This window comes from Triticum dicoccoides, chromosome 5B, assembly GCF_002162155.2.
Source record: "Triticum dicoccoides isolate Atlit2015 ecotype Zavitan chromosome 5B, WEW_v2.0, whole genome shotgun sequence".
Classification (NCBI taxonomy): Eukaryota; Viridiplantae; Streptophyta; class Magnoliopsida; order Poales; family Poaceae; genus Triticum; species Triticum dicoccoides.
Window position 1 is genome coordinate 481,908,887 of NC_041389.1, and position 8,375 is coordinate 481,917,261.

Here is an 8,375-nt window from a genome sequence, read left to right on the forward strand (position 1 = left end):
CAGATTGGGCACACACAATTACACTTTCTCCTATGAGCTAGCTCCGTGTTTGCATACTTAACTGCTTAGGGCACTCCATAGTAGTTTAATTTTCGTGGCCATTCCTATCATATTGGTTCCCTCATAGCTTCTCCTCCGCACTCATATTCCATTACAACCCATGACTCCATCCGGAAAGTGCCTTGCCCACTCTGATTTTTGCTTCTGGTGACAATGGTCATGGCAATGGAATTACTGTTGGCACTGGAACAGAAGGAATGTTTACGGTGCCAATCAACATGTCTTCTGCTGAAACGAACACTAGTGAGCCTATGAAAGTCGAACCAATTGGAATACATGATGAACATGGTAGGTTATCATTGTCACATACTTATGCTTTGTATACACGATCCATTGGAATACAGCAAGGTGAACCAATTGGCGGAATACAGCAAGTTGTTCTTATGCCTTATATGTATGTGTGCACGCGCTCACAGACACACAAATCTCAAGCCTCTAGGCCAAATGGGATAGCAAATAGCATGGATGGAAGAGGTAACTGTATACATGAACTACCAACGCAACCTTGCTCCACACTAATCCTTTTCGGAAACAAATTATGGTAGATTGCAACCTAATACTTATCTCATTAGAGACTTTTACTTCAGCATACACGGAACTTGAACCGAAACCGTGGATGTCGTCTCACCTAGTAGTGCCACGAGAGCGCCTCCGCGGTGTGGCCCTCGTCCTGGCCGGCGGTGAAGCGGACGCCTCTGACGAAACCTGTAAGCTTGGCCTTCCTGAGTATCCATATCCATGTACAGGTCGCCAGCACAGTTGCTGAGGGACACAGACTGGCGGACGGCGCCATTGCTAGCTGCATCTGGATCTCCTCCTCGGCCCGAGTAGATGTAGATTTAGTCTGCCTCGTTCCTTTCGTTTCTACCCCGGCCCGACAGAGGCACGGCGGCCGAACGTCGCGGATGGGGGAAGGGTGGTGGGAGAGGTGTTCGTTGGATTGATGGCACGGTCATCGTCAGTTCGTCACCGACTTCAGAGACACGGCATCACAGGAGGATGCAGGAGTGGTGGCAGCCGGCAGCGGGCGTTGGGATCGGGCAAATCTCATCACATAGCCAAGTGAATGGAAACCAGCAGCCCAAGAATTGGGACAAGAATAAGAGCATCGTTAATAATATAGCCAAGAGCCGGCTATATGAAGTTGTCATGTCACTTATAGCTAGCGTAATAGTCCACTCATACAATATACAATAGTTATTCATACTAGTATGCGATATCATTAATATACGCACACATTTTTCTATCGTAAAGGTTGTTCGGGCTTGTGCTACAGTCGGTTGTAAGTTTGTAGCCCACTTTTCTTCTCTCTCCTCTCCTCTCCTCTTCAACTAGGCACAAATCTGATGTGACATCTCCAATAGCTCGCCTACGTCATTCTATTATACTTGCTGATACATTATCATTCTATCATACCAAAGATGAACCAATTGGAATACATGAACCATTTCTCTCCTGTATTTTCTCCTTTGTGATACTAGTTAGTGTGCACATGCAACACACGTCTCAAGGAGCAAACTATTCATTATCATCAATAAGAAAACAAAGGAAAAATATCATAAGCTATGTTTATTCAGAAAAACAAGGAATTACGAGTTGCAAAAATATTTGTCCTTATACTGGCAGAAACAAGCATACTTGCAGAGTAGCACAAAAGCAATAAAGCCTACAAACACTCTCCCTTGCAGAGCAAGTCTTAAACTAAGATTGTCAAAATTTTCTCAAGCTTATTATTCTTCACCTCCCAAGGTACACCAGCTTCGTTTGCACTCCAAAGAAGTAATCCATCATAAGAATATTCCCGATGCATGCTAATAAAGCAAGTATAGCATTAGTAAGCATGAATTGTAATACTGACATGAGAAATCAGAGATAACATTAGTTTGACTATATATGGTTGTTAGGACTGGCTCTATACATAAATGAGTAAATGATTGAACAGTCAGCATGATTAGTAATATTGAGAAAATAAATCATAGATAACATTAGATTGGGCTATATATGATTGTTAGGAATAGATGTATACATAGATGACTAATCATAAAAGGTGCTAGCCTCTCTCTCTCTCAACCTCAGTGGCATACTTAAACCCAGACCTCAGATAAGCGTGAGATATTACAGTGATATTAATATTAATAAACTAAATGGTATTAAACCATTCCGTGCACACTTATCATAACTTATAAAGACAAAAGTTGTATTATTATGAGAAAATGCACGACATATATTTGAATAACCTGATATAATGTTCTGCCTCTATGAAAACATAGACTATGTCGCGTGCGCACACAACGCAACGCCAACATGGAGGTTGTGGTCGCCCTTGGTGCCACCAATGCCGGTGAAGTGAATGACGTCCGGCGAGTGCATTGCCTCCCGGCGGCCACCCACTGCCGTGGTGACCATCAGCATTGCTCCCGCCTCCAGGCTCCCCGGGCAATACAACTGGATCTATTGACACACCAAAAACAATAGAAAGTTCAATCAGTTACATTCGCTAAGCACAAAGGAAAGAAAAGACGCGAAGCGAATATGCATGACGAGTAAAACTACCTAAATTATCCTAAGAGGAGAGAGAACTGGAAAATGCTCAATGCAAACTTGAACTCACTTAGATTTTGTTGGACTGAAAATGACACAGATTCATATAAACATATAATAGTAAAAAAATTACATGCAAACCGTACTTCCTTCATCTAGGGAAAACAGTTTAAACAATACATTCAGCTTTCAGCGAAGAACTACATAATAGGTAAATGTTTTCTGCCCCAGTACTGAAATATTGATAAAGAAACAATAGTAAAAATAGAGCGACACCAACCTTGAATTGAACTTGTGAGAAGCATGGGCTTGCATCAACCATCCTCGTAGGGTATACTCACAGCACATCGTTTGCTTATAAATCAGACAGTACATTATTCGAGCCCGAGTAATTCAAAGACAAGAGTATACCAGTAACAGCAACCAAACCACCAAACACTTTGTTCGAAGCAAATCAACAGCATCCTCCATCCCTATTCCACTTCCACTTGACATCTCCTCTTCTTCTTGAAGGCAACAAGAGAGGAAAAGAAAATTCAGGCGGATTCATCTCTCCATCGCAAAACCCAGACGATCACAACACCAAAACAACCGCCCCCTAAGTCGGGCCTGACCTCTAACCTCCGCCAACTTCGCCCCGCACCCCAACGCAGTGATGCACCTCAACCCAACCCAACACTACCATCCCTGAATCTTAACGAAAAAAATCAAGCTCGGTTCAAACCAGAGCACATGTCCAAATTTGCATACAGTGGCAAGAGAGACAAGAGGGAAAGCAAGAAGGATTGGTAAAGAGAGAGATGAAAAAACGATCTAAAGAATCTCATCTTGGCGTCATCGGCCACGCTCGACGTTACTTACGTATGTGCACTCCCCAGCCCTGGCTCTGCTCACGCCGCTTGTACCGGTTGCGGCGCCAATCTCGTCGTGGACATGCATCGGTCGAGACGCGCCAGTCAATGTCCTCCACAATAGCACTGAATGCCGGTTGCGCGGAAGAAGGGAATGGAATGAGGGGTTGGGGCGGCGGCAGATCTGTTTTCACGTCTGCAACGACGGTCAAGATGGAGGAACTGGGCCATGCATGGGCAGCGGCGCCGGAGCGGTTGCCTCCCGAGGGAGGAGACGGGATTCATAGCGGCGATTTTATCTCCCGTGATTAGAGGAGATGGGATATTGTTTTTCTTTGTATTTGAGAATTTGTGGCGTGGCCCCTCCCGTGATTAGAGGAGATGATGAGAGAATAGAGATGGGATAGGTGTGATCCGGTGGAGAATGGTCAGCCAACACTAATTGCTATATGCAATCGGGGTCTCCGGCCAGATGTATCTAGGCCATTAGATCATTTTAGATGGAATAATCCGGTGGCACAAATTAGCCTAGGTACACATAACGGGGTGGCTTTAGAAAAGAAAATATTGAATTGTTTAATAGTAGTATAGATACTGACATAAAAGAGGCAACATATTACCTGGTACTAGTACTATCACTCCTTTCTCCTAGACTAACTTTTGAGTTACAACTATTTGGCTACTGAAGTATAGAGGATGAATTGTGGGATTCACGCATAACTGTAGGAATGAATGGTTAAATGTTGGGTAGGCACCCATGCTTGGGTCTGATGAGTCCATGAGTCAGTTTTTGTGTGCGTCTATGGATGGTACAGTGTGTTTCTAAACAAAGGCAACCAAAAATATAGCATGTTTATAAATATCTTCCTGATGCTTTAGTTGTGCTATCAAATAGTACCAAATTAACTGTGAGCATCTTCATTAGAGTGCTTTGTACCAAAGGCAACTATTTGGCTACACGTTTCTAAACAAAGGCAACCAATTGGACCACTTTGTATATGTTCTATCAGATTAGTACACTACCTGATGCTTCAGTTGTGCGTGGATGTAAACTTCTCTTATGATATGCATTGTAATTATCACAAAATTCCCTCGTGATTCTGATCTCTTCTGGCAAATTAGTTTTCGTAGTATTTCTTTTCTTTGCAAAAGGTGCAAAAAAAAAAAACTGTCCAATTACTAATTACATGTTCTCTTTTAAAGATTGTTATAATCAATAAGTAATAACATACTTGCAACCATAAATGTGGAATGCACACTTTTATGCAATATATATCATTAGAAATGTACTAATATATGTTTTTTTTGGAAAAGGGATGCAACCCCGGCCTCTGCATCAGAGAGATGCATACGGCCATATTTATTAAAAGCAAATAGGTTCAACAAAGGTCATGTAATCCGTTACAAACTAGCCACCAAACGGCTCACAAAGAGCGGAAAATAAAAGCCACAGCCAGCATGCAAAATAGATAGGAAAACTATTTGCCTATCCTATTACATGACTGTCATCCAAACCGGCTGAATATATCCCGAGCTACCATCTTCTATCGAATAGATCCAGTAACCAAATGCTCCCTTGCCTCCGTCTGAGTGAGTATGTACTAACATATGTGGAATCATATTTCTGAAAATTGTAGTTGTACGGAGACAAATTCATAAACTAAATACAAGGTCAAGTTCTGTTTCCTCTATCATTTATTGTAAGGAACATCATTATGCTAGTCAGAAGCCTTTAGAACTCAGTATACACACACCTACGTACCCTAACTAGCTTACTTTATTTCTGCAGCCAAAAACTTAGAAACTAGAAGAGCGGACAAGGATGATGACCCTTGTGTCGAGTTGACGCAATGCTTGTCTAGACATAGTAAAAAAAATGAGAACCATGGGCACTAGCACCCAAGACTTAGAGCATCTCCAACAGCCACGTCAAAAGATACGTGCACGCAGTAAATTGGTTTTTTAGCGCGTGGGGCCTGTTTTCGCGCGCTCCAGCGGTGACGGCAAACTAGCGGGCGCGGGAAGCGGTTGCGCGCGCGGGAGAAAGTGACAGCTCGTGCGGTAGATTTGGCGCGCCGCTACGCGCGCCTATAAAATGCGGCGCTCGCCACGCACTCCGCCACATTGCCACGCGCCCTTCCCCTCGCCACCTCGCCGCTTCCAGGCTTTCTCACCACTTCCAGTGCCCAGCCACCACCGCGCCACCATGCTGCCACGTCGCCAGGGATCTTCGGGCTACCGCGGCGTCCGCGAGCGCGCCAACGGCTGGTACTCCGCCGAGATCTGGTCCGGCGACGTCCGGCTCGGCCTCGGCTCATTCTGGACCGTGCACGAGGCGGCCCGCACGTACGACGCGACGGCCTGGCACTTGGAGATGCCCTCGTCGCAGATGAACTTCCGGGACGTCTACATGCGCGAGCAGGCGCAGCGCGTCGCCCCTCCGCCTCGTCTGATCACGGACCAGGACCGTGCGGACCACGTTCGGCTGCAGTGCTGCCTCCTCGTCGCCGAGGAGGACGAGCGAGCCATGGCGGAGTAGCGCTGGCGCCACCCGAAGGACGTCGCCCCGAGAACGCCTTCTGGGCGGAGAGGACGGCAAGGCGCCGCGCGGAGCGTGTCGACAGGCGTCGACGCAAGGCATTGGCCATATCGCAGTGCGATATCGTCGAGGCAGGCGGGACGTCGATCTTCTCCCCTATCGATGATCGTTGGGATGACATGTGGCTCGATACCTCGGACAACACCATCGAGGATGATGATGATGATGGTGATGATGATGACGACTGGGAGTAGGTTTTAGTTGCACCGTAGTTTTATCAAGTTGCACCGTAGTTTTTCTATCTAAGTTGCTCCGTAGTTCTATCTATCTATGCTATGAGGAATTATGTAAAATATCTTTGTATCCTTTTTTATCTATGCTATGAACTGTGTCTCGTTTTTTATCTATGAACAAAATTATCGAAAAAAAGTTTGTGCGAGAGCGCGCGCTGCATTTTAGCGCGCCTACTGGAGCTACGCGCGCGCGCTGTAGTTTAGCGCGGTCGCTGGAGCCAGCGTTGCGCACCGCGCTGCATTTCAGCATACCTACTAAAGCTACGCGCGCGCTGTAGTTTAGCGCGACTGCTGAAGCCAGCGCTGCGCGCCGCGCCAAACCTGGCGATGGACGCGCCGCAAACAAGTTTTTAGTGCGCCGCGCGTTCGGCGCCTGTTGGAGATGCTCTTAGTTTTATAGAAGAAGCTCACCCGGGTGAGGAATCAGAAATTCGACCCTGACAGGATTCGAACCCTGGCTGCAGGGTGCGCCACTACCCACCCTGCCACTTGGCTACAACCTAGTTCTCGTCGACATAGTTAGAATGAGATTTGGTAGGAGGGTTCCTACTCCCCCAGCTCCCGCGACACGCCCCACGCGCGCGTCACGAGAGCCTGAGCTCCGCCGCCGGCGCTAGCCTCCCTCAGTTGGCTTCTCCTCCTCCTCGCCGCTGCCAGAGGGAGTCCACTGGGCGAAGTCGGTGCAATGCTGCCGGTGGAGGGGCCTCACGCTCCCTCCCATGTTTGAGATCCCGACTGCGCAGGTGAAGCTGCTCATGGGGGCATGGGGTTCGGTGGGGTTCCCGGTGGCGGGGGCGCTCGGATCCGGCGGCTGAGTGGCAGGGAGGCAGTTGTGCGTCCTCGCCGTGATGGCGGCGGGGTCTAGGTCGTGGCCCGATCTACATCCCATCGGGCGGCTGGTGGTGTTCCATGCGTGTAGCGCTTGGCGTGCTTGCGGCGACCATTTTCGGTGAGGGTGCCTCCTTCTCGGCGACGGGGGAGGTGGTGCTCATGATGTTGGGTGTCTCACTTGGCCGTGCGGGCGGCAAGTTGGCAACGAGCATGGATCTCAAACCAGGGCTGCCCCGTTACCCATGGTGCCAATCTGAATATGGCGACCCTCCGCGTTCTTTGACCTCTCACACCGAACCAGGATGCCGACGACCTCGTGTGGCAGGTCAGGTGGTTGGTTGGGGTGTTGGCTTTCGATGGGGGAAACCCTTGACATGCAGCGGCAGTCATGATGTAGTCGGCGCTCCAACGCGGTTGTAATTCTTGGAGTCGACATCGAGTTCTAGCCCACACCCTCCTCTTCCTGGTCCCGGGTGAAAACCCAAAATCTCATGGATTGGGCTACAATGGCGCATTGGCGTCGTTCTCTTCCTGAAGACACCGCCTTGGGACCGTGGAGTGGTGCTTGTGGTATTGCCGTGTGTGCCGACTTGCCGGAGGTCTTCAGTGCTTTTCCTACACGGCATATTACAGTGGGCTTCGTGGTTGTGGACAGAGGCGATGGTGATGAACAGAGTTGCTTTGCCAGGCGTGGTCACCGTGTCTGTCGTCCTCTCCCCGCAACATGTTGTTCCAGTCCATACGGGCTCGGGGTGAGTTTTTCTGCTTGTCGACGGTGCGCCGTGCTACGATCCAGGAAGAGAGGGTAGGGGGCCCTCTTCGGAGGCTAAGACGGATGGCAGGACAACGGTGTTGGCCTCTTGGGAGTTGACGGCGCGTGGTCTTCCTCGGGCGGTGGGCCACTCCTTTATTGTGGTCGCATCGATGGCATGACCTGGATTTGTCGTGGTCCTTGATGTCCTAGTGTGTTCTGGGTTTAGTCAGGGCCTATTAGCTGTTCGGTAGAATCATGTATCCTTCTGTCGCCTATCTTTGTTTCTTCTTCTTCTTTTCTTTTTTTGTTGTATCGGTGGTTGTAATGCTCGAATATTGCTTTCTAATCTAAATAGGGGGAAACCCTTTCTCGTCAAGACAATCTACAGCCCTGTGAAAAGGCGTCAATTAATAAATCTTGTTCCATATGTCCTGTAATAAGCTTCAGTTAGTTTAAAATGCTCTAACACCTTACCCCTTGCTTTCTTCTTGATGATTTTGCAACCT

At 48.0% G+C, this 8,375-nt stretch overlaps 1 long non-coding RNA gene across 1 annotated transcript; it reads right to left on the reverse strand.

The window, feature by feature from the left end:
* Window positions 1-1,658: 1,658 nt before the first annotated feature.
* Window positions 1,659-3,026, reverse strand: LOC119305835. The gene is made up of 3 exons (XR_005148784.1): window positions 2,882-3,026; window positions 2,298-2,511; window positions 1,659-1,871 (listed from the first exon to the last, which is right to left on the reverse strand). It is a non-coding gene; the product is annotated as an uncharacterized LOC119305835 (long non-coding RNA).
* Between the last annotated feature and the right edge of the window lie 5,349 nt (window positions 3,027-8,375).